Source organism: Lygodium microphyllum, chromosome 11 (assembly GCF_053477565.2).
Source record: "Lygodium microphyllum isolate KBCC chromosome 11, Lygodium_microphyllum_v1.1.10, whole genome shotgun sequence".
Classification (NCBI taxonomy): Eukaryota; Viridiplantae; Streptophyta; class Polypodiopsida; order Schizaeales; family Lygodiaceae; genus Lygodium; species Lygodium microphyllum.
Window position 1 is genome coordinate 21,529,181 of NC_141145.1, and position 27,193 is coordinate 21,556,373.

The 27,193-nt window shown below is 41.3% G+C and overlaps 1 pseudogene; it reads left to right on the forward strand.

Moving 5' to 3' along the window:
• Positions 1-1,503: 1,503 nt before the first annotated feature.
• LOC148028609 (elongation factor 1-alpha pseudogene) lies at positions 1,504-5,660 on the forward strand (annotated as a pseudogene).
• Positions 5,661-27,193: the final 21,533 nt, after the last annotated feature.

Here is a 27,193-nt window from a genome sequence, read left to right on the forward strand (position 1 = left end):
GCGTTCCTCATCCAGGGTCGGCCTAGCAGTATGTCGTAGTCCACTCCCTTCATGACAATGAAGTTCACGGAAAATTACACCCCTACAACCTTCACTGGCCAGTTCTTTAGGACCTCGAATGGTCTGACCTTCATTCCATTGGCCAATGTGACATTGAACCTAGCCATTTCCAAGGGTGGGTTTCCCTAGACCTGTAGAATTGTGTGGCTCAAGACATTGACACCGGTGCCTGTGTCTACGATTCCTTTTTGTGTTACATCCCCCAAGGCTAAGATAGGTAAGACTGCATGCATCTCAGTGCCTTCCCAAAAAGCATTGACATGTAGTGACCTTGGAACTGAGTGTAGCATTAGGCTTGGAATCTGCGTGACTGCATCCTGCTCTTGCAAGTCAGCGGCAGTGTGCTCCTCTTTTCCCTCCACCTAGTGCTTTAATTCTTGCCATAAGGAAGGGTGCTATCGAAACATATCTCCTAGGCTTAAGGTTACTGGCGTGGTTACTAAAGTGGTGAGGAGGTTGCTGGGTGGTTGCCTTCCTCCTTGGTTAGCACTCTTTGGCCATGCGTCTTGGTTAGCTTGCTGACATGCTTCTTCCTGGTCTTGCCTCTGTGGCATCTCATATGGTGTGGGTGCGTTCCCCGATTGAGGTCGCAATGGTGAAACCGGTGTACTCACACTAGAGAGATCTTCAATTTGGTCTTCCAATATGGGCTCTACGTCCTTAAGGTGGGCATCCTTGACCCACTCCTTGACTTTGGCTATAGCCTTGAGTTGTCATTTGGGGTGGGGGTATTCCCCTACCTTGGCACTCCCTAGTTCTACTGTCTTAGGAGCTGAGGTCTCTGCCTCTACATCAGTGACCCTCTTTCCTGTCACTAGCATTGTAGTTTCCTCAGTCTTAAGGGTAATCTTTGCATCTGTTCTCTTTCTCCTTCTCCTCCGGTTTTTCTTTCCCAACGAGGCTACATCCAGGTTACTTGGCCCAGGCAATGAGATGCCTGCCTGTTTTGTCTATGCTTGTGTCATGACATGTAGTGGGATGGGCGTATCCTCACTATCAAAGGTCTCCACACCGAAAAACCCTAAAGGTACTGAGGGCACGTTGGCAGAACTAGTTGATGGCTTCTATCTAGGACAGTCAGGAAATAGATGTGTAATTCCACACTCGGTGCATCGAAGGTTAGCTTTGTCCTTGTTTGCCTGTTCCCTTTTCGAGCAGCGTGATGAAATATAGCCTGGATGACCGCAAGTCCAGCATGAGATTGGATCTTGGTTTGGTCCTCCAAAGCCTCTGCCTCTTCCTCTACCTAGCACCATCACTGGTACTGGTCGGTAGTCCATCAAGACTGGATTTCCTTCCTCATCATAGGATATGTATGGGTTCACGTAGGTCTCCTCTTCACTGGGTTCTTCCACATAGTGAACAGGAGCGTCACTCGGTGGATGGGTTACATAGGGCCTTGGTGGTCTGGGTATGCTTGTTGGGTTCATCTCTAGTCTAGGAATGGCCAGTTTTGCGTCATTTGGTGATGGAAGTGCCAACTGGGCTGCCTTGCCAAAAAGGTTAGGTGGCCTGTTGCCTAAGTATGGAGGGTTGTATTGCTGCGCATATGGGAATCTTGGTAGTCTGCAATGTAATGCGTCTTGACTGAACCTACTGCAGTTCGAGCACGGCCTAGATCTAGGATCTTGGCACTCAGCTGGGAGGTGGTTATCGCCACAATGTATACACTACACATGCGACCGCACAAGTTTCCTCATTTGGTCTTGCAATTGTGCAAGCTCCATTCTCACCTCAGCCATCTTCTAACCTTAGTCAACACTCTTTCCCTTATCCTGTATGCTAGAGTTCTCTCTCTCTCCTGAAACTGTTGACCGCTCTGGAGCTCTCTGACTTGGACTGTCTCGACTGGTGTTCCTCATGCTTCACTCCCTAAGCTGATCGTCCACCCTTATTGCCTCTTCAAAGACTCTAGCTAACACGTCTCGGTGTAGAGTGGAGTTACTAGCCAAAGCCTTGTAGAGCTCCTTGCTTAGAATTCCATTTATAAATACGGTAGACACAGCCTTCTCGTTAGGTCACTCACTTGCAGGGATCCTCTTGAAGAGGCTATGCTTATGAGTGACATAGTCCCTTACGTCCTCCTTTTCCCTCTGACTGACATTCATCAACCGGACGATGAGATTGTTGGAGTACCCTGCCTCAGAGAATCTCTTGATAAAGAGGTCCTTAAGATGAGCAAAGTTCGTGTGCTCAGCTGCATCTAGACTACTGTACCAAATTCTCCCCTTATCATCTAAGCATAGACCGAAAGCTTGAGAGCGTTATGCAAGGTCCGTGAGACAGTTTGCTTTGCAAACTTGTTCAAATTGCGCCGCAAAGCTATATGGGTCATTGCTAGGTTCATATTTGTCTAGCTGTTTTTCTACAATAGGGATTCAAGATTGCCCCTTTGCCCCTTGTGTGACCCCCTAATCCCGAGAGTAATGCGGTGGCTAAGGCTCTTGCACTCTGCTCAGCGGACGTATTGTCCATGAGCCGCTTGGCTACGAGTTCACTCAACGGTAAGTCAGCCTCTACTGCTCGTTCTCTCTCTGCATTTGGCCCTGCTTTGGCTGCACCAGCCAAGGCTAGCACACGCCGGGCCTCGTACATGTCTACATCTTGTTGGAGTTTCCTAGCCTTTTGCTCGTGGTTATAGGCAATTATGCTCTCTAGCGCCTTTATAATCGCATTTCTTTCCTCTTCTAGGCTTGCTACCGCTTCCTCTACTAGTCTGCCCTGAACTACTGTCCTAGTCAACAAGTCATACTCATTGACTAACTCCTGCACTAAGACTGGGAATTCTCCCAAGTCCAGTTGGTCCGCCTCGTGATCCTGACATTGCTCCCACTTCCAACTCCCACAAGGTCGTCTATCAATTTGAGTACCTCGGACAATGTCCGATTCTCTATGTTGTCGCCTTCTGGATCTTTGTGTCCTCTTAAGGTCCTACTGATGGGGCTCTCAGGCACCCAACTATGTTTTGGGATCTTCTCCTAATAGTGGGTTCCTTGATGTTATTATATCTCCTGATGAGTTCCTTGTTATTGAAAGTAGTTGTCAATCTTATTCACAAGTTGTGCTTCGTGCTTTCTAGTGCTTAGTGCGAAAACATGCTTTTTGCCAATCGAGTTCCCTCCTCTCTCTTGCACTCAGGTAGCTTTACGATCCTTGCGGCAAGCTCAAGCCCTCTCTATCAAGCTCCATCCTCCATAGCCGCGCGAGAAAAGAGAAGAGAAGAGAAGAAGAGAAGATGAAGAGAGAAGATGGGGAGCTTCTTCTCCACGATCCCTCACTCTCACACACTCACTCCCTCACTCCCTCACACTCCCTCAATCCCTCACTCAAGCACAAGTAAGAAGGCAAGAAGTAAGAGAAGAAGAATAAGAAGCTTTGGCCACACACAAGAATGAGCTTCTCATTCATTTTTCAACTTTATATACAAAACCATAAATCCCTTTTGGGCGGTCATCCCCTTATCCCCTTTTTTACATGGCTGGCCATGGCCTAGGCCCTTTTTCCCATTGTCCTCCTATCTTCCTAGCTTCCTTTCCACCGCCCGTCTACATTTACAAATTGCACGGGTGAGAGCCCGGCACTCTTAAAATAAATCATGGTGCCCTTGCCCTTTTTTACAAAAGTATTGACTTGCGCCTTTCCTTGTGTGCCTTTTTCCTTTATTTCAGCCTTTTCTGCACTTCTTGCGTTTCCTTATTTTTCTTGGCATGCCTTCATCTTCCATTTCACTTTTGCCTTGGCCTTGTCTTCTGCTTTACCTTTTTCAGATTTTCCACCTTTGTTCGTTCGAGGGTTAACAAATTTTGAAGCACACATGGTTTCGTAGAAAGATGATTCCTATGTAGAAAGCTAGAGCTTGACAGGTGCAACTTTTGTTTAGATGATGTGTATTTTGAAACCTTAGCTTTATTGAAAACCTTAGGTAGTGCCCCACACCACCCCCCCTCCCCCCCAACTACTGCAGTGAACTATATGCCAAGGCCATGTACTACTTTAAAGCGTGGGATGTTCCCATTGCTAATACAATTTTGTAGCATCGAATGAATGTTTTGATTTGACCTTCAAGGCCATAATACACATCTTGTGGAGCCCAATCAAAAGCAGATTGTCCACCTAAATAATGAGAATCAACAGAACATTTTCATTATGTGGACAAAGAGCATGCTCTTAGTGTGAGTGACTAAAACCAAGAGCAATCAAATGAGTGTGCATCTTTCCATACGTTCTTGTCTTATGTACCTACCTCTTGATGTAGATTGTCTTCTCTATCAAGAAGAGATCTTTGGGAGACATAAAACTCTTATTTTGGATTGTCATATGCAGCCCAACACTTTCTTTGGGCTGATTCATGTCCATTGATGTTCCATTTCTACTCTTATGGTTTATGAAGAGAACATGCTCTACTTTCACTTGTAATTGCTGCATCTAATCACTCTTGCCTTGAAAGGGCATTGAAAGTACACTTTGGGAGATTATTTGTGCCATCTTGGATTTATCCTTAGCAGCCCAAAACAGGATATTCATGGGCTGAAGATTAATTTGTGATCCTCTTCTTTAATCTTGGTAAATCATGGGCTGTTCTTGGTTCTCATGAGTGACTACAAGCTACACTCTTTGTAAGAAAGTTTTCAAGGACATCTTTTGGCATTGTTATGTGATACTTTTGGCCTCTTCTTCTCAGCCTAAAATAAGGTATTTGAGGGATGAAACCTATAAACACAGATTCTTCTTCTACTACAATCATTGCAAGTACAAGCTAGACTTGAAATTCCCTCTACACAGTATCTTACTCCCTCTTCATTCATTTTAGTGATGACTAATGCACATGAAAAAAAGAAGAGTGTGTGTGAGCTCTCTGCTCAGCACTATTGGCTCCCACTACTCTCACACTTCAAACATGGTATCAGAGCGTGGTTTTGGTTGAGAGCAAGTACAACCAAGAGCTGAATATGGATTGCAGTAGATGGCAATCTCATCATGGAACAGTGTGGACAGCAGTGTGGTTCAGTGTGTGGACTCAGAGATTGCACTTATCTCTCCTAGTTGCTGATGATAGCATGGATAGCATCTAAAGAGTGCACTTATCTCTCTTGGTTGACAATGTGGGTAGCTAGAAATAGTGTGGATTTCAGCGTATCCAATCTAGAGTAGTGTGACATCAGCGTGGATTGCATATAGTGCACCTATTTTTGGTTCATAGCGTGATCTGAAGCAGAGATGGCACATATATTGACCAAGATCATGAAGCTTTCCTGGAAGCTCTGCCTAGTGACAATGTGGGGTTCAATGTTAAGAATGTTGCTGTGAAGGATCTCAAGCGTGGGTTTGTTGCCTCGGACTCAAAGAATGATCCTGCTAAGGAGGATACGAATTTCACATCTCAAGTGATTATTATGAATCATCCCGGTCAGATTGGTAATGGATATGCTCATGTTCTTGACTGTCACACTTCACACATAGCTATGAAGTTTGCTGAGATTTTGACCAAGATTGATAGGCATTTTGGCAAAGAGTTGGAGAAGGAGGCTAAGTTTTTGAAGAATGGAGATGTTGGGTTTGTGAAAATGATTCCTACCAACAAAAGGCATGATGTTGTGTAAACATGTTTTGCAGAAAAAATGTGGCAAATCCGAACAGATGTGATGCCATCAAGCTTCTCCTTGTCTACAATGGATATATGTGTCAATAGTTGGTTGGCATCATTGCAAGCTTGTTAGAGCTCAATGGCTACAATTCAGGAGAGTGATATAACGAGAATCTGAAAGTTTCATCCATATTCAATTGTTAATGCAAAAGGAATAGAACTTGGAAGCTGAGTACAAATGTTGGCATTGAACTTTTCATGCAACTTATGTGGTTGAATATTTGGGCAAACAACTTGAAAGAATAGTTGCATGTCATATGCTGTAAAGAAGCTTGGACAAGTTGTTATTTTACTGGAAATAGCTCATTGTAGCATGTCTTGATGCTCATACATGCGTGAATGCTGCTATATGATTATGCCTTGTTATTTGAGTTGCTATGGGCGCAAATTGTGAAAAAAGGTTATGTTGAATACTACAATTTTCTGAAATTTCAGATTGCTGAAAGTTTTCTTTTTACATAAATATAGGAAGCTTGTGTTATTATTATGATCACAATGCTTAAGTGTTGATGCTCAACTAAGAGTATACATGTTGAAACATGTTTGGAAAAGTTTAAAAGCTTAGATAATGTGTATATTGCAGTGAATTTACTATTGAAAATAGGAGGACTAAAACTATCCTAGACATATAGTGAATAGAATAATTGTTCTAAGTAGAGGGTGTGCTCAAAACTGTCATGAACAGTTGCAGGCTGAAACTGAACTGTCAAAAAGGTTTGGTTTGCAGGTAACCAGGCAAGGTTTACACTATGGCAAATGCTGATAGGATAGACAATATTACCCAGATTGTGGGGGAGAAATTGGACAGCCATAATTATGCCATATGGAAGTTTTGCATGGAGAACTTCTTAATCGGGAAAGGATATTGGGAGTTAGTGACTGGAGTAGAAGCCAAACTTGAGCTCCCAGAGAGACCTATAGCTAATCAAAGACGACTACACCAAGCTTGGACAGAGAGCTCGCAGGGTGTTGCACTGGCTATCTTTATGTATATCAGATGCCATGGTAATGTAGATAATGAACTGCAGCTCTCCTAGACATCCTGGTCAAGTATTATGGCACGACCACAAGTGCCAAAAAGATCCAGTTAAAGCAGAAATTTAACAATATGGAGAGAAAGAGTAGATCTATACAAGATTATGTGACGGAGATCAAGACCATTGCAGATCAGCTGGCATATGTTGGATCACAGGTTGAACATGAAGACATGGTTGCTATGACTTTGAATGGCTTGGGGCTTGAGTATAAGTCTTTTGATACTTCTGTGTCTCTGCGGGCTGAAATGCCTGATTTCAATGAATTGGTTGCATTGCTTATCCATGAGGAGGTTAAACTTGGCTTGGCTACAGGGTCAAGCAGTTTCAAAAGTAAGGATGCACTTTTTTATTCTAATCAATGCAGCCGTGACAGCTGTGGTAGAGGTTATGGTTCTGGCAGAGGAGGCTAGCAAAATGCATTCTATGGCAATAACAACCAGCAGGGTATCGAATGCAAGAGGTGGTGGAAACTTTAGAGGCAAGGAGAGATCTAACCCTAGAGGTAGACGCTCCTTGCAGCAGTAGCAACATCCACTTGACAATCCGAATAAGGATAAGGATTATCATTACTGTGAAAAGTATGGTCATATTGCCAAGGAGGGCTGCTGGAAGAAGTAGGGCAATTAGAAGGGCAAACATAATGGACATTTTGCTACATCCAGTTAGGCAGATGATGCTTCAAGAGATAGATTGTTTGCCATGCAGTATGTGAAAGACATGGCTGCTAAAAAATCCACCGATGATGTAGTATCATACATTGATTCAGGGGCAGCGAACCACATGATCCCTCACGGTGATTGGTTCACTAACATGATAGCTGAAAGACATGGCTATGTATGCACAGATGATGACACATAGCATAACATTGAGCATAAAGGCAAAGTGCCTCTTGTGGTTCATGATGGCAAAAAGAAAAATTTGCATGATGTACTGCATGTCCCATCGATAATAAAGAACTTACTATCGATCAGTTAGATGACAGAGCAGAACTTGTAGGTTAGGTTCAATAAGCATGGTTGCTTTATTGAAGAGTTTGGAAATGGATGCAAGTTGATTGTTCACAGGTCACAGGAATGGCAGAATGTTTACTTTTGATGCTACTTTTCCAGAGCTGAATTCAGCTATGTTTGCCCATGGTTCTGCCACTGCCAGAGATTTGGGAAATTGGCATAAGAGAGTGGGATATGTGAATTTGCAGAGGCTAAAAATTATGCAAAAAAAAAAGCTTGTTACAGGTTTATCCAAGTTTTAATACATATACATTGGTCATGTATGCGATGCTTGCTAGTTTGGTAAGTAGTCCAGGTTGCCATTTGTTAGGCATGTAAAGCAGAGTACACGTCCGTTGCAGTTAGTGCACTCTGATGTTTGGGGGCTAGCCCATAATGCATCTATGGGAGGCTCAAAGTACTATGTGACATTCATTGATGATTACAGTCGCTATACTTGGGTGTATATTCTGCAGACAAATGATGAGGTGTTTGCTGTTTTTTAGCAATTTAAAAAGTAGGTTGAAAAGGGATTTGGCTACTACATCTCTTGCTTGAGATCAGACAGCGGTGGGAAGTATGTGTCAAATGAGTTGACAATTTTCTAGCTGAAAATGGCATACGTAGGTAGCTTACCTACAGCTATACTCCACAGCAGAATGGAGTGGATGAACATAAGAACATGGTATTGATGGAAGCTACTCGTGCCATGATGAATGAGAAGAAGATGCCACTCTATTATTGGTCTGAGGCTGTTATGACAGCCATGTATATCTTGAATTAGACTCCCACTGCAGGTATTTATGAGATGATACCATTTGAGAAGCTATATGGCTATAAGCCAGATGTAAGTCACATGAAACGCTTCAGATGTCTTGCTTATGTGCACATCCCAGATGAGAAAAGGAAGAAGTTGGATCCAAAAGTGCATAAGTGTGTTTTCATTGGATATTCGCAGGAAAAGAAGGCATACAAATGCTATGATCCCTCTACCAGGGAGACTTTGGTGAGCAGGGATGTTATCTTTGATGGGATGGCCTCTTGGTATATATCACCGGCTTCAATGCCATCCGATATGTCTTCTACTCATGTATCAATAGTTGATTTGCAGTAGAGTACTGCTATGATAGGTCCTAATGGTTAGCCAATATCTCCTTGGAGAGGTAGATTGAGGAGCTTTGGCTCACTGTCCACTGACACTGGTATGTCAGTGAGGGGGAGATATGATATCTTGGACAGAAAAGGAAAAGAAAAATCTATTGAGGATGCATCTGGTATGATGACACCTGGTAGGATGACTTCTATGTATGAGTCTACTGACACTTTAGACAGTGAGCTTGGTATTCCGACTATCTATACTCCTGGCACGAGGTAGAGCAATTACATTCCGCCTCATGAGAGAGGGGAATCGAGTAGTGCACCACAGCCTAGATACTCATAGAGGGTTAGATATCCTATTGACAAGATGATACATTACTTATGACCGGTACCGCAATTGGATTGACAGTGATGCCTTTGCCCAAAGCTTCATTGCTGGTTATGGGATTGCCATCCATACATGACATTCTTTGCTTGGGGGCCATCATCCCGCAAGTAGACTCAAGAGATTAAGAAGGTGAAATAGATTCGAGATGGGAGAGTGTAAGAGAAGATGGTTAAGTCGAGGATCAAGATAGAGGGAATTGAGCTAACTCTTTCCCTTGCAGCCTCACAGGGTAACTATTCTCTCTCTCTCTCTCTCTCTCTCTCTCTCAATCTTTCTCTCACAATCTCTTAGAGGGGTGTCCTTCTCTCTACCTCTCTCTTACAGCCTCTCGGGATCTCCTTATGCTTCATTGTGTCTCCCCATGCCTCATATTTATAGTAAATTAGAGAAGAGACTTGTGGCTGAGAAGAGGAGCTCTTTGTGGAGGGGGATCTTGGAAAAATCAGTGATCTGTGGTGACCCCCTAAGAAGCCCCCAAATGCCTTGGCAAAATGACTATATGTAAAGCCATTGTATTAATTAAGGTTTTAGGATGGACAATTATGTTTTCTTTACTTCTAAATTACCCACATAAAAGTATCATTTCATTTGTCTCTGTAGTCCAACTATCATCCAATAATAACTTTCTTTACTTATTTACTACCCTCTTATCATTACCATCTAACCCCTCAGTTTGAACTACAACTCATAGATTATAAACTTTAGTAAACTCAAGAATTAAATCGAAGGAAGACATTATTTTAAAATTCTCATTTCATCTATAATCTTTGTTAATTATTTAATATAAACCCTAATATCCATTAATTATCATTTCAACCTTGAACATCTTTTTACAAAAGAAGTACCTACAAATGGAATCTATTCTTAACAAAAATATACGAACATGTTCTTCACAGAGAATAAACTATAGTCTCTTTTTACATTATCTCTTAATTCATTCATTATCATGAGTTATTGATTTTCTATTATTACAATCTAGAAAAATAAAAATATTCATAAAAATTATATCCGACTATAAATCATCAAACCCAATTAACCATACATCCATCATAATACATGTAGTTGATAGACCAATTTAAAACCATAAATTCATCCATTTCTCTTAATATTCACTAATTATCACTAAAAAATACAAAAAAACTAACATTTTCACACTTAAATATTCAACAGCTTAAATTTCAGACATCCATTTTGAAAAATATTTAATGAGTGAATGCATTACCACATAGTTCAACTCTATTTTTGGTTTTTATTCCTAATCTTTCATTAATACTCTTAATTATCACTAATTAGAGTAAAAAATAGCTATTTTTAGCACTAAAATACCTATATCTCTCATTAATCTCATTTCCAGGTTATGAGATTTCATTTTTAGGTCCTTCTTAATGTTTTCTTACTCTATTTTTGCTCATCTCTTATTAACATCATGCAAAATTCTTAGTTTCCACTAATTAAAATAAAAAAGTACAGTTTTTACCCTAATTTTAGCCATTCCTTTATCATTTTAATGCATCTAAGGTAAGAACTTTGTTTCTTTAGTGTTATTTCACCTCCTGAAATCAAAAACTAAAAGCATATGATCTCAAAACATCAATTCTTCCCATTTCTTAATCAAATTTCAATGAAAACCAACATACTCGATTAACCAAGTAATTAGAGTCGTTCCACCATATTTGAGAGTGCTGGTGCTTGCTCCTCCACTCCCTTCACTTCAAGAAATCAAAAAACTTCTTAATCTTCCACTCCTTTCACTAATATTCACTAATCCTCTCTAAATCTTGCAGAAATTCTCTCTCTCAATACCCAAGAATGGTTTCCAGGAGTGGAATGAAGTTGAAGGAGATGCAAGAGGGGATCAAATGCAGCCTTTCATTGCTGGAAATGAGGCAGGGAGATCAGAGAAATCATCAACATCTTCTTGCATGATGGTGCCCATTTTTTGTGTGTTCTCCTCTCTTCCCTCAACCTCTCTCTTCACAAGACTCTCTCTTCATAACTTCTTGATCAACCTCTTTTCAAAAAGTGTCAATTTCCCACTTGAACCGGTTTCTTTTTGCATCTCTTCACATCTCTGGACCTAATTCGTCCCCCCCACCATAGCTTCTTAACCCGCAATTTGTGTATGCATGCTAAATTATACCTATCTCCAATTCGACCATAGACACTGCTACAAACTCTGCAAAACAGACACAAAAGACCAGTAGACATCGAAAAGAGAATAAAACATGCCCATTATAAAGAGATAAAAATGACAAATAATGGAACCATCCCCCTCTAACTCATGTATCTCATTAAAGTGGATAACCAAGTTGCATCCAAAACATACACCAAACCAACTAAGAAGTAGACTAGAGCCGCTAAGCAACAATAATCCCTCAAAACACTAGTATCCCATTAGGAATATTGCTTTTGAAATAGCCTCACTGATAAGGTCCATGCCTAACAAAGAACCCAAACAAAGCAAGCTAATATTACGACACCAAATAGAACTCCTATGGTTTAGCTGCTAACCCTCCATGTTCTACTAGAACAACCAGTTAATGGTCCTTAACTTCCAATTGTCTAGAGTGTTTGTTTGTTTGGAATAGTAGTGGCTTTCTTTCAATGACAAAAGAGTATATACATTTATTCTCCTTCCCAAAATGTCCCACCCCAAAGAGATACAAGGCACCGGATGCAAGGCACCCGTCAAGGAAATCCCTACAGCCTACCAGGACCTAAAAGGCGATGGTTATCTTCTTTTGGGTGTCTTTTTTTCTTTCAAGAACCCTGTAGTCTCATGGAATTTTTTCTTCTTTTCATTTTTTTTCTTGTTTATTACTTTCCAAAGAATAAATATATAGACTCTTTCGAACTTTGTTATTTGGATTGGAGTTTAAGTTTTTTTTAAAAAAGGATCAACTAGAAGGCTAAGAATGCATCATTTAATTGAACGGTTAAACATTTCAGATCAACAACTTCACTCAAAGAATCAAATCGAGTGCATAATACTAGTCATGTTGCTAGGGAAAATGATAAGCAAAGAGACTCACTAGCTCAGCATCTCTCTTCTGCACTACTCCTAGTCAAAATTTCGTGGAGAGAACCTTGTTACTCAGCTACCCCACATCGCTACAGAGTGATAAAGAAAGGGAACATACTCTAGTAGATTCCTAATCAGTCCACCATATATTATGAAATTCACTGTGTTATAGAAGAAGAAGATAAATAAAGAAAAAGTAAAAAAACCACCTAGCATAACAATCGAACAAGGAAGTGCCAAAAGATAGCTGACATAAGGAGGTAGTGGTCTTCAAAGTGAAATACATACTCAAACTGCACAAAACTCCAACACTAACCACTAACTCGTTAACAAATTAGCTCTAATAATAATAATAATAATAATAATAATAATAAGTAAAACGTGGGCATTTCAGACCAAGCACTTAGCCAAATAACCGAAACGTAAGCTTGAAGCACTAAAGGAATGTCCCAAACCGTGCGTGCAACTAACTACCTAACTTCGTGAAGACTAACTAACCTGAAGTGTGCTAAGAATTAAAATTCCAAAAACATCAGAAAGTCTAATTTTTTCAAGTGGGGATATTTTTAGTTTTTTTAATTATATATTTATTATTATTTTTTTTCAAAAGGGAAAAGAACATAAAAACACAAAAAAAACTCTAAGAAAATAATAATCCTAAACCAAAATCCTCAAATTCCCTAAGATCTTCTAATGCAAACAGTAATCCTAATCCAAAATCAGGAACACTATCAAACAAATCACAAACTACCATCTATAGGATGCTCCTGAATGGCCTCTAATATAGGAACATCACAGATCATGGAATCACTATCAGGCGCATCACTAGAAGTCTCCAATATATCATGGAGTGGATGTTGAGATGACAAGCTCAACACATGCGGACATTGATGATGGACCGCCTGGTTAGATGGGTCCACACGTCTACACTTAGCACGTTAGTGGTCATTATGACTTTCACATGGCCACTGACTCATTACTTATTATATTGAGGTTATTACACCTATTTACAACTGGCATAGTTATAGCACCACTCGACTAGTGTAGTCGGTTATGCATTGTTTGACTTAGTAGGCCACTTTCCTTTATGTTGTATCTTATCTATACTTTGTGTACATTGTAAAGTGTGTGGAAGAAGAAGAAGAAACTATCAAGAAAACGTTTTTGGTCTCCATCTCTCTTCTTGTCTCTTGAGTGAGCTTCTCCTTGTGCATTCTGTGTGTATTTGGCACAGCATCTTGAGCAAGTCCCCTCACCACGTGATTCTTGACATGGTATCAGAGCCGCGCCACTGAGAGAGACTGATTTCGAAGGCTAAAGTGAAGGTGAAGAAGCAAGGTTCAAGCAAGCAAGCCACGGGTAAGAAGCTCCCCCATCCTTCCACTCTTTCTCTTGGATAGTGCCTGTGGAGGTACCGGAAGCAGGGCAGAGCAAAAATCTCAGATTGTAGTGAGATTAGGGCTTTTCCGCAGTTATTTTGGGCATATGATGCCATTTCAGGCCCCGTTTTAGAGCCACAAGGTTGCAGACAACAGTTTCAGGATACACTGTGATTTCGACTGTTTTGACTGAAAGTGGGTGGGCAGGTTACAGATTGCGAATCTTAATTCTTGAGGTATTTGTAGGAAGCAAACATAAGGTTTATCTGCAAACACGTTGCAGATTGCATGTATTGTTGAGTAGACAGTGAAAAAGGCTATTTGGTGTATTGTTGTGCACTATAGATTGAGGGTTGCAGAAGATTTGCTTGCTGTTTGGTATTAGTTTTGTGATAATGGCAGAGAAAAATGGAAGCCCCATCATTGAGAAGCTCGACAAGAATAACCACCCTTCATGGAAGTTTCGTGTCACGAACTTCCTTATTGGAAAAGGCCTCTACGAGTTTGTTTCAAGTGAAGAAAAGGAGCCAGAGGTGAGTGATCCTCCAATTGTAGAAGAGACAAAGGCACGAAAGGAATGGAATGCAAAAGACAAGAAGGTCATGTATTGGCTGTCTGTAGTAATTGACAATAATATGCTGGGACATATTAGAAATGCAAAGAATTTATATGCAGCTTGGACCATACTTGAAAATATGTTTTTCGTAAATACAAAGGCACGAAAGATTCAACTCAAGGAAGAGTTGAATACATTGAAGAAAGGGAAGATGTCTATCAATGAGTATGCACTGAAGGTAAGGAGCATTGCAGATGCATTGGCAGCGATTGATGCAATGCCTGATGATGATGATTTGGTGTCATCTACCTTGGGTGGACTTAACAATGAAAAGGCTTGGAAGTCTTTTGTAACTTCCGTATATGTCAGAAAGCCATTTCCAGATTTCGATGAGTTGGTCTCCCTTATGATCACTGAAGAGATCAACATGTAGAGTGAGACATCTGAAAGAAGTGGTGAACAGGTTCAAGCTTTCTACTCTAGTTCAGGAAGGAGACGTTGCAGGTTCTCTTCAAGAGGCCGTGGTAGTGACAACCAGCAAAACAGATTGAATCAGCAATTTGGAGATATGCAAGCTGTAGGAGGTCGTGGTAACTTTAGAGGCAGGGGGAGCTTTAGAGGAAGAGGTGGATGGCAGAACAGAGGTTCTAACAACTCTGGTATTGTGTGTCACTACTGTGGCAAAACATGTCATATTGTAGCCCAATGTTATGCTAAGAAAGATTATATTCGCAGTGGTAAGTTACAGCAAGGAAACTATGCATCGTCTTCACGACATAATAAAGACAAAAATGAACATATGTTTGTTATGCAGCATATGCTGAATGCTATTACAGGAAAGGGAATACATGATGATGTTTGGTATGTTGATTTAGGTGCATCCAATCATATGACCAGCCATGCAGAATGGTTTGGAGAGATGCAGGATTTGCAAAATGCAGGTTATGTGCAGACGGGTGATGATTCATGCCACCCAATTTCACACATTGGAAAAGTTTCCTTGTCCTTGCATGATGGTAAGACAAAGAGTCATTCAGATGTATTACATGTGCCATCTATTACAAAGAACTTGGTGTCAGTCGGTCAAATGGTAGAGCAAGGGCTGCAAGTCAGATTTAATGCAAAGGGCTGCTTTGTAGAAGACTTCAATGACAAGTGCAGGTTGGTAGCAAAGGGAAGTAGAGTTGGATGTATGTTTACTTTGGATGCTGGAATTCCTACTATGAATGCTGCTATGTATGCTAAAGGAAAAGGAGTTGTTGCAGATATTGAAATTTGGCACAAACGCATTGGACATGCAAATGTACAAAGGCTGAAATTAATTTAGTCCAAAGGGTTGGTTATAGGTTTGCCTACATTTAGAGTTGCAAAATTTCATAAGGTTTGCGAAGCATGTCAGTTTGGTAAGCAGACAAGACAACCCTTTTCACATGACAGAGATATAAGCAGAAATATCCTTGATGTTGTGCATACAGACATTTGGAGGCCTACACAAAATGTATCTCTTGGAGGCAATTCATACTCTGTCACATTCATTGATGATTGTTCTAGAAAGTTGTGGGTATATTTTATGAAGGAAAAGAGTGAAGCGTTTGAGCACTTTAGAACTTTCAAGGCTATAGTTGAAAGAGAAACGAGCTTGAAAGTAAAGTGCTTGAGGTCAGATGGAGGGGGAGAATACCTCTCGAATGAGTTCAGTGATTTTCTAAGGTCTCATGGGATAAAGAGACAGTTCACATGCAGATATACCCCACAACAAAATGGGGTTGCAGAAAGGAAAAACAGGCATATTGCAGAAGTTGCACGTGCCTTGATGGCTGAAAAGAATATGCCTAAGCATTTTTGGTCTGAGGGTATTCATACTACTGTTTATATTATGAACAGAACTCCCACAGCTGTAGTTCATGGGATGATTCCTGAAGAATGCTTTACTGACAAGAAGCTTGATGTATCACACTTGAAGGTATTTGGCTGTGTTGCATACGTTCATATGCCAGATGAGCTACGGAAGAAGCTTGATCCAAAGGCATAAAAATGTGTTTTTATTGGATACTCTTTAGAGCAGAAAGGGTATCGCTGTTATAACCCTGTAACATGTAAGTTCAGAGTGAGCATGGATGTCATCTTTGATGAAATGAGCAGTTGGTATGCATCTAGTGGTGATGCATTGGATGATGATGATGATGATCATGACATGTTGAGATATCGAGCTCCACTCGTGATACGCCAGGGTGACCATTGTGTATTTATGTCACCGACTTGTCAGTTGCAGACGCGGTTGGTACACCGCCCATGAATAATAGCTACATGATAGCTATCCTTATCTACTCTAGTTCGTGACTCAGTTAGTATGCCACCTTAGTTAGTTGAGTTTGGTTTGAGACCCATATAGAGGGTTCTTCTATTTCTTTGTACTAGAGTTCTTTTGGCTTACACAACTAAGAAGAGGAAAACTATTTTCAGCCTCCACCCTTGTGTGTCTTCCCCCATTGTGCAAGCAAGAAAGCTTCAAGCGAGACTCCTTCCTTCTCTCCCACAATCTTGACATGGTATCAGAGCCTTGTTCGTGGTAAGGAGCTCAAGAAAGCAAGCCAAGCTCGCGGTGGTCTGGTTGAGACGCCCTTCGCGGTGAAGCAAGAGGGCAGTATATGCTGCGGGCGAGAGCTTTAGCTCTCGGCGACCCTGTTTTTTTGATTTGAGGCCATTTCGGGGCCTGTTTTGGAGGCGGAAGTTTTCTACACACACTCAGGAAAAGGCCCAGTTTTATGCTGTGCAGCCACTGTTCTACGGGTCGGTGAATAGTTACTGTAAAAATTGCATTGTATGCTTGTGCGCAGAGACATTGGGAGTTACAGAATCATCCCTGTTGCCTGTTGATGCAAAATCGTCACTAGGAAGTGACTGTGTGGTCAAATACCACTTTCGCCAGTTTTGCAGATTTTCCCTTGTGAGGGTGAAGCTGTGTTTTTTGCAGTGACAGAATTTTTTGCAGTGTTCTGTAATGGCATCTGATTCTCTTTCACAGATTGTCACTGAAAAGCTTGACAAGAACAACTTCCAAGCATGGAAGTTTAGAATGACGAATTTCCTTATGGGAAAAGGATATTGGGAATTTGTTGCAGGAAATGAAGAAGAACCAGTTCTTCCTGATGTTCCCAATCAACAGCAAATGCAGGCATTTAAAGCATGGCATGAGAGAGCTAGGAAAGTTATGTACTGGCTGTCTATCAGCATTTCAGACTCTATGATTGTGCATATTCAGGATGCAAGTACGCCAAAGGAGGCATGGGATACTCTGTCAAAGATGTATAGCACAAATACGCAAGCCAGAAAAATGCAGCTCAAGCAAGAGTTGCACAATGTGCAAAGAGAAAATATGAGCATCAATGACTACCACATGAAGGTGAAGAAGATTGCAGATGCACTTGCTTCCATTGGGTCGCCAGTGGAAGATGATGATTTAGTTTCTGTGACCTTGAATGGTCTAGGAAAGGATTATGCACAGTTTCGGACATCCATTTCAGTTCGTGAAAGATTTCCTGATTTTGAGGAGTTGATTGCTCTTCTAATTTCTGAGGAGCAGAGAAATGGTGGTGCATCTTCTTCAGGAGGAACTTCAAAAGAAGCTGTCTTCTACTCAAATGCTGGAAGAGGTAGAGGCAGAGGTAGAGGAGGACGATTTGGAGGCCGTGGTAGAAATCAGAATATGCAGCAAACTCAAGAAAACCAGTCCTATGGAGGAGGACGTGGTAACTCTAGAGGCAGGGGGAGCCAAAGAGGTCGTGGTGGATGGCAAAGAGGCCAAAATGCAAACAGTAATGTTGAATGCTACTATTGTGGTAAAATGGGTCATATGGCTAAAGACTGCTATAAAAAGCAGAATGACATCATGAATGGAAAACTGCAACAAGGAAATTATGCATCTTCTAGTAGACAGGGTGATGACAGAAATGAGCATTTGTTCATGGTACAGCACATGAATAATTCTGTGATAAGTGCAGAAGAAAGCAACGATGTGTGGTATGTTGACTCAGGTGCATCAAACCACATGACAGGTCATGCAGAATGGATGGAGGATGCAAGGAAAATGGAAAAACCAGGATTTGTGGAGACTGGTGATGATACTGCACATCCGATTGTGCAGATTGGAAAAATTTCTTTGTCTATGCAGGATGGGAAAAAGAAATACCTGTCCGATGTATTTCATGTCCCGAATATCACCAAGAATCTGGTTTCTGTTGGTCAAATGGTTGAACAGGGCTTGCAGGTCAGATTTAATCCTCATGGATGCTTTGTTGAGGATATGAAAAATAAAGGTCGCTTGATAGCAAAAGGAAAGAAGAAGGGCAGAATGTTTACGTTGGATGCAGACATGTCTGAATTGAGTGCAGCAATGTTTGCACATGGGACCGGTGTAGTTGCAGATATTGATATCTGGCATAAACGCATTGGTCATGTTAATGTACAGCGACTTAAATCAATGCAGGCCCAAAATATTATTGCAGGATTGCCTAGATTCAAGGTTGCAGAAATGCATAAGGTATGTGAAGCCTGTCAGTTTGGAAAACAGGCAAGGAAACCATTTCCTAGACATGTTCAAGAGAGTGAGAAGCCATTGGAATTAATCCACTCTGATGTGTGGACTACTAAAGCTGCATCTCTGGGAGGCTGTCATTATTTTGTCACTTTTATTGATGACTATAGCAGAAAAGTTTGGGTGTATTTTATGAAAAAGAAAAGTGAAGTTTTTGGGCATTTCAAAACCCTTAAAGCTATGGCTGAAAAAGAAACAGGTCTGCAAATAAAATGCCTAAGGTCAGATGGAGGGGGAGAGTACCTCTCAAATGAGTTTGCAAAGTTCTTGCAGGAGCATGGCATAAAGCAGCAATATTCATGCAGTCATACCCCACAGCAAAATGGAATTGCAGAAAGAAAAAACAGACATATTGGAGAGGTGTCTTGTGCCATGCTCAATGAAAAAGACATGCCAGATTCTTATTGGGCTGAAGCAGTTGCTACAGCAGTCTACATAATGAACAGGACTCCCACTGCAGCAATACATGGAATGACTCCAGAGGAGAGGTATACTGGTAGGAAACCAGATATTTCTCATTTGAAAATTTTTGGTTGCATTGCCTATGTACATGTGCCAGATGAGTTGAGATCCAAGTTGGATCCAAAAGCTGAGAAGTGCATCTTTATTGGTTACTCTCTGCAGCAAAAAGGGTATAGATGCTATAACCCTTCTACTTGTAAGTTTACAGTGAGCAGAGATGTTGTTTTTGATGAGATGAGTAGCTGGTATAAACTAGTAAATGTGATTGATGATGTAGATGCACAAAATGGTAATGCTGCACAGAATTCACAGCAGCAGTCACAAAATATTAGTGGACCTGGAGCGTCCTCTAGCAGTGGTTCACATTCTTCGCCATGGACAGGCAGATTGAGATCAGGAGAATCTTCTCAAAGTAATGCAGATAGTGGTATGCAGGTATCACGAAAAGGAAAAGAGAAGGTTGATCAGCCCATGTTTGATGTGAATGCAGGTCACTCTTATGTGGATGGTGAATCCAGTGGCTCAGAACAGAGCATTGATGATGAGTTGGTATTCCTTCTATTGTTACACCTAGAGTAAGGAAGACCAGGGATGTTTTGAGAGCACCTGGGAGTGAACCTACTTTGCGCAGGTCTACGAGAGCTAGGTATCCTGTGGATAGGCTGAAATATGATGGATTTACAGCCATTCACTATGCATATATGGTCAAAGTGATACAGGAACCAGAACCCACTTCTTTTGAGGAAGCCATGGGAAAAGAAAAATGGGAGAAAGCCATGGATGAAGAAATGGATGCCTTGGAAGCTAATGCTACATGGGAATTGGTACCTTTCCCTAAAGGTAAAAATGCAATTGGCTGTAAGTGGGTTTATAAGGTGAAGCACAATGCAGATGGTTCCGTGAACAGATACAAGGCAAGATTAGTAGTCAAGGGGTATGCACAAACATATGGTATTGACTATGAAGAAACATTCAGTCCGGTTGCAAGGATGGCAACCGTAAGAGCGGTCATTGCTATGGCTGCATCAAAGGGATGGTCTTTACATCAGATGGATGTAAAGAATGCCTTCTTGCATGGTGATTTGCAAGAAGAGGTCTATATGGAGCAGCCACCAGGTTATGTGCATGCTGTTCATCCTGAGTTTGTTTGTAGGTTGATGAAAGCCTTGTATGGCTTGAAGCAAGCACCTAGAGCATGGTCTGACAAGATAGGACAGTATCTTGTCACTATTGGCTTTCAGATTTCCAAGGCAGATTTCTCACTTTATGTGAGAAAAACAGAGAAAGGTATTATGCTACTTGTCATTTATGTTGATGATTTGATTATGACATGTGACAGTGATGAAGATATCCTTCATGTGAAAATGCTATTGAAGCAGAAGTTTGAGATGAAGGATTTGGGAGAGCTGCGTTATTTCTTGGGCATTGAGGTGATTAGATCACCAAGTGGGATACAGCTCTTGCAGAGGCAGTATGGATTGGACATGCTGTCCAAATATGGGATGACAGGCTGTAAGCCTATTTCAGTTCCTTTGGAGCAGAATGTGAAGCTGAGCGCAGATGCAGGTGAGCTTCTGGAAGACCCTACTATGTACAGACGCATAGTAGGAAGCTTGATTTATATGACTATTACCAGGCCAGATTTGAGCTATGCTGTTGGATTGGTAAGCCAGTTTATGCAGGCTCCAAGGAAATCGCATTTGGATGCGGCTAGACGCATACTCAGGTATGTGAAGTCCACATTGCAGTATGGACTATTTTATGAGACTGGGGTTCAGATACAGCTGCATGGATACACTGATGCTGATTGGGCTGGTAGTATTTCTGATAGACGATCTACCAGTGGATATGTGTTCTCTTTTGGGAGTGCTGCAGTCACTTGGAGCAGCAAGAAACAGCCTACAGTTGCCTTGTCGAGCACAGAGGCTGAGTACAGGGGTGCAGCAATGGCTGCATGTGAGGTAGCTTGGTTGCATAAGCTACTTTATGATATGCATCAGTCTACAGATGGACCAGTTGTCATTTATTGTGACAACATGAGTAGTATACACTTGGCAAATAACCCAGTCTATCATGCTAGAACAAAGCACATTGAGGTGCATTATCACTATGTGCGAGAGAGGGTTTTACTAGGTCTTATTGATCTAGTTTATGTCAGCACAGAGGATCAGGTAGCTGACATATTCACGAAGGCATTGGGCGCAGAGAAGCTGTGCAAGTTCAGAGACCTGCTTGGTGTGCAGGAATTGGGATTGAGCTCGAGGGGGAGTGTTGAGATATCGAGCTCCACTCGTGATACGCCAGGGTGACCGTTGTGTATTTATGTCACCGACTTGTCAGTTGCAGACGCGGTTGGTACACCGCCCATGAATAATAGCTACATGATAGCTATCCTTATCTACTCTAGTTCGTGGCTCAGTTAGTATGCCACCTTAGTTAGTTGAGTTTGGTTTGAGACCCATATAGAGGGTTCTTCTATTTCTTTGTACTAGAGTTCTTTTGGCTTACACAACTAAGAAGAGGAAAACTGTTTTCAGCCTCCACCCTTGTGTGTCTTCCCCCATTGTGCAAGCAAGAAAGCTTCAAGCGAGACTCCTTCCTTCTCTCCCACAATCTTGACATGACACTCATGTGTAGACTGGAAAGCAAGAATCAAGGACTCTTAGTGGACCAGAGATATCATCTGGTAGTCCCTTGTCTGGGAGACTAAGGAGTACCTCTACATCTTCAGGTGCATCTAGTAGCACTATAGGTAAAGACAAAGGAAAGAATAAAGTGTCAGATGGCATTGATGCGGTTCTTGATGGAGACTCCAGTGGCTTAGAGAGCTTGGATGATGAGCTTGGTATTCCTTCTGTCAGGACACTAGGTGTACAGAGAGCTCATAGTAATGTAAAGGCTCCATCGAGTGATCCAGTGGTACACAGATCTAGCACGGTCAAGTACCTTGTTAAAAGATTTGGTTTTGAAGGTTATGCAGCTCACCATTAAGCTTATATGGTGAAACTAGTTGAGGATGTTGAGCCCACATGTTTTGAGGAGGCTGTTGGTCATGCTCATTGGGATGCAGCAATGGATGAGGAGATGGTTGCATTAGAGGCCAATAAGACTTGGGATCTAGTATCATTGCGAAAGGACAAGAAAGCTATTGGATGTAAGTGGGTTTATAAGATTAAGCACAATGCAGATGGTTCTATTAGTAGGTACAAAGCTAGGCTGGTTGCAAAAGGCTATGCCCAGACATATGGCATAGATTATGATGAAACCTTCAGTCCAGTTGCTAGGATGGCAACTGTCAGATGTGTGATTGCTTTGGCAGTAGCCAAAGGTTGGAGGTTGCAACAAATGGATGTGAAGAATGCCTTATTGCATGGTGATTTGCAGAAAGAAGTGTATATGGATCAGCCAGCAGGTTATGAAGATTTAGAGCATCCCATGTATGTGTGCAGGTTGAAGAAGGCGCTCTATGGGCTCAAGCAAGCACCTAGAGCATGGTCTGACAAGATCCGAGAGTATCTTGTCAATATTGGCTTTTATGTTTTTGATGCTGATCACTCACTTTATGTGAGAAAGGGAGATGCAGGTTTGGTCATCATAGTCATCTATGTGGATGACTTGATTATTACAGGTGATAGTGATAGTGGGATTGCTGAAGTCAAGGACTTTTTGAAGAATAAGTTTGAGATGAAGGATCTAGGTGAGCTAAGGTACTTCCTTGGCATTGAGGTGATCAGATGTGATGATGGTATATGGCTATCCCAAAGACAGTATGGCTTGGATATGTTGTCCAAGTATGGTATGACAGCATGCAAACCACTTTCAGTCCCATTGGAGCAGAATGTAAAGCTGAGTGCTGGTGTTGGGGATGAGATAGAAGACCCTACTATGTTTAGGAGGATAGTGGGGAGTTTGATTTACATTACCATTACAAGGCCAGACTTGAGCTACACTATTGGTCTTGTGAGTCATTTTATGCAAGTACCTAGAAAGCCACATTTGGATGCAGTCAGACGCATATTGAGATATGTGAAGTCCACATTACATTATGGACTTCTCTATGAGGCAGGTACAGATGTACAGGTGTTTGGATACACAGATGCAGATTGGGCTGGTAGTATGTTTGATAGAAGATCTACCAACAGATACGTGTTCTCTCTTGGTAGTGCAGCAGTTACTTGGAGCAGCAAAAAGCAATCTACAGTTGCTTTGTCAAGTACAGAGGCTTATAGAGGTGCTGCTGTTGCAGCATGTGAGGTAGTATGGCTACAAAAGTTATTGGCTGATTTAGATGTGCAGGTGGAAGGTCCATTTGTCATTTATTGTGACAACATGAGCAGTATACAGTTGGCTAGGAACCCTATGTTCCATGCCAAGACAAAACATATTGAGGTATACTACCACTTTGTGAGAGAGAAGGTACTAGTAGGTGAGATTGACTTGGTGTATGTCAGCACACAGGATCAAATAGCTGACATCTTCACGAAGGCATTGGATACAGAGAAGCTTCAAAAGTTTCGAAGCTTACTTGGAGTTGCAAAGATGCAGTTGAGCTTGAGGGGGAGTGTTGAGATGACAAGCTCAACACATGCGGACATTGATGATGGACCGCCTGGTTAGATGGGTCCACACGTCTACACTTAGCATGTCGATGGTCATTATGACTCTCACATGGCCACTGACTCATTACTTATTATATTGAGGTTATTACACCTATTTACAACTGGCATAGTTATAGCGCCAGTCGACTAGTGTAGTCGGTTATGCATTGTTTAACTTAGTAGGCCACTTTCCTTTATGTTGTATCTTATCTATACTTTGTGTACATTGTGAAGTGTGTGGAAGAAGAAGAAGAAACTAGCAAGAAAACGTTTTTGGCCTCCATCTCTCTTCTTGTCTCTTGAGTGAGCTTCTCCTTGTGCATTCTGTGTGTGTTTGGCGCAGCATCTTGAGCAAGTCCCCCCACCACGGGATTCTTGACAGTGGAACAAAGGTAACATCAGCATAGTAAGGCATAAGGGCCACTCGTAAAGCATCTAGTGAATGCCCCTCGATCGCATCCATATATAAACAAATATAATCCCAATATGGACATGGAACAATAGTCTGCAAATCATGGTAAGATGGAGTAAGGTTGTAGATAGTAGATTGATATCGAGCAAATTCTTGCTACTCTACCCACCCAGGACTAACCAGCGCCACGCTCAGGAGAAAAGACACTAGTAAAATCATGACACTAGTAAGTGTAACCTATCATATCCTGCATGGAAATGGTACCATAGCGTCGAAAATATGTGCGACACTGCCAACACAATAACTGAGTGCAAATAATTAGATGCCTCTGACAAGACCTACAACCAAATGGCGGATGATACTGTAAGCAAAAGACAACTACAAAATATGTACTACAACAGGCCTCCCCTCGTGGAGCATATAAGAACCTGTCATGCGTCTGAAATCGTGGAATACTATAAGGGCCTGCATGAGCAGGGTTAGGACTATCATCATCAAGACAGGGACACAGAGCATCCATCCATAAAATCTCCATACATATAGGCCAAAAATTTTTCCCCCACCCAAACAAACAAAACAAAATAAAATAAGCAATAAAGCAATTTAAGAAACCATCTACCCATACTCAAACGAGTCAACTAAGTCAGAAAAGGTTTCAAACAAAGACCATTAACACGAAAAGGTCCATGAACTGCCTTTAAATCCTGAATATCCACTGAACCATTATCATACACTTCTTTGAATTGAAAGGGACCTAACCATCATATACGAAGTTTTCTTGGAAATTTATAATAACGACTATCATACAATAGAACTAAATCATTCTGCTCAAAATCCTTAAGCTTTAAACATCTACCATGTTAGGCTTTCCTTTGTTTGTAACGAGCTTCAATACATTGTAAAGCGAACATACGATCCTCATCCTGTTTAACTAACTTGCACAGACGGTTAGTAAGAGTTTCCCGCTCACCAAGATGATTAGAAAATGCCACGCATAAAGCAGGACCTCCAAATCGATAGGAAATACAGCTTCAGTCCTGTAAACCAAAATAAAAGATGTGTTATTAGTTGTGACTTTATAAGCAATCCGATACGCCTAGAGCGCTTCTAGTAAGTGCTCACATCCCAATCCTGTCTATTCTCAGTGACTGTTTTGGTTAAAATTGTCATCACAACACGATTGGTAACCTCTACAGCACCATTACCACGTGGATAATACGGAGTAGAATTATGATGGTTAATCTTATAAAGATCCATCAATTCTGAAATTAAATTATTCAAAAAATAAGATCCACGATCACTAAATAATTCTAGTGGACAGTCAAAATGAGTACTAATATTCTTATAAAGAAAGAGAGCAACATCCTTGCCTCAATCAGTTTTGAGTGCTTTTTCCTCCACCCATTTGGTGACATAGTTCGTACACACCAAAATATAACGATTAGAACGATATCGTGTAGGTGGATCAATGGGACCAACAAAATCTATACCCCATTTTTCAAAAGGTGCCAAGGCCAATACAAGAGTCAATGGCAAAGTAGAGCGCTTAGTCGGTCACCCAGTACGTTGACATTTATCACACTTGTGACAATGTTCATATGCCTCTTTGTATAAGGTAGGCCACCACACTACAACAGAAACGAGGCATAAACGCACATGTTAGACGTGCAAAGTCAGGTGCGTCTATCATAGCGTCTATAAATGTGTGTAAACGTGCGTGTAAATAGATGCAAATTGTGTGTCTATATATCCGCGCAAATAGACACTAATATAGATGCGCCAACAGACGCACAATTATTCAACCACCTAAAATTGCAATTCACATAATTAAAAAACCAAATTTAATAATTATTTAACCACCTGAAATTGATTCTTGAGCATGCACGTGTGCGCATGATAAAAACCATAGAATTAAGAATACACATTGAATCATTGAATTAAAAAAATAGAGTTAATAATTACTCGAAGTACCATTGGCATCCTCGAAGTGAGCAAGGACACCACAATCTTGGGTATTTCTCTTTTCATCTATACGTTGAGTTCGAAGATGTTTACCCTCACACCAAAGTGCATTGAATAATGTGCACTAGTCGTAAAAGATAAAAGATCAAACTAGACATGTTGGACCCTCACGAGGTGTTCAAATAACTAGACATGTTGGACCCTCACGAGGTGTCTGTAGCAAAATATACTGGGTAGATGAAATAGCCCTTAAGCTATGGTACACTTACTTGGGCCTTAAAACAAAGATCAGCATTACTCCTACTCTAGACTTGGATAAAAGTGCCAGTGAAGACTCGAGTGTTTTATGGCTCGAGACTCAATCTATGAATGTAAAAACATCATGTCCACATCTAGGTTCTATCCCACCCTTCAAGTTCAAAAAGGGCATGGGGTTTGGAATTCCAGGCTTTTTTAAAGGCAAGCCAAAACCATTGAATAGTTTGATGGAAGGCCCTCCCTTTTTCTATTTTGAAAATGTTGAGAACGTTCCCAATTCAGAGTTGGAGACCATCAAACGGCATTTTAATGGCATAGATCCAGAGTTCACAGACTCTAGATATTTTTCAGCATGCTTTAGGATGAGGTGGTTATGTTTATAACCTTCTAGTAGATGGAAGAAGGTTGATCCTTCCCCTTGCTCCCATGACAATATTTGAGGTGCTTCCGAAAACAAAGAAGTATTGGCCCCCATGGGATCCGAGAGAGAAGCTGAATTGCATAAACAAACGGGGTGCCCCTAGCACTATATGTGGATTGATCAAAAAAATATTTTCTTCCCACAAAGAAAGCAAGATACCTTCCTATCTTCAACATGAGATTGTCCTGGCATGCAAAATATGGAACTTGGTTTGGGTCAGCCTAGGCCAAGCTACCCCACTTGAACCCCATGAGATTGAGCTGGTGCTTGGATATGATTGTGACCACACTTGAGGCTGCTCTACCCTTTCAGA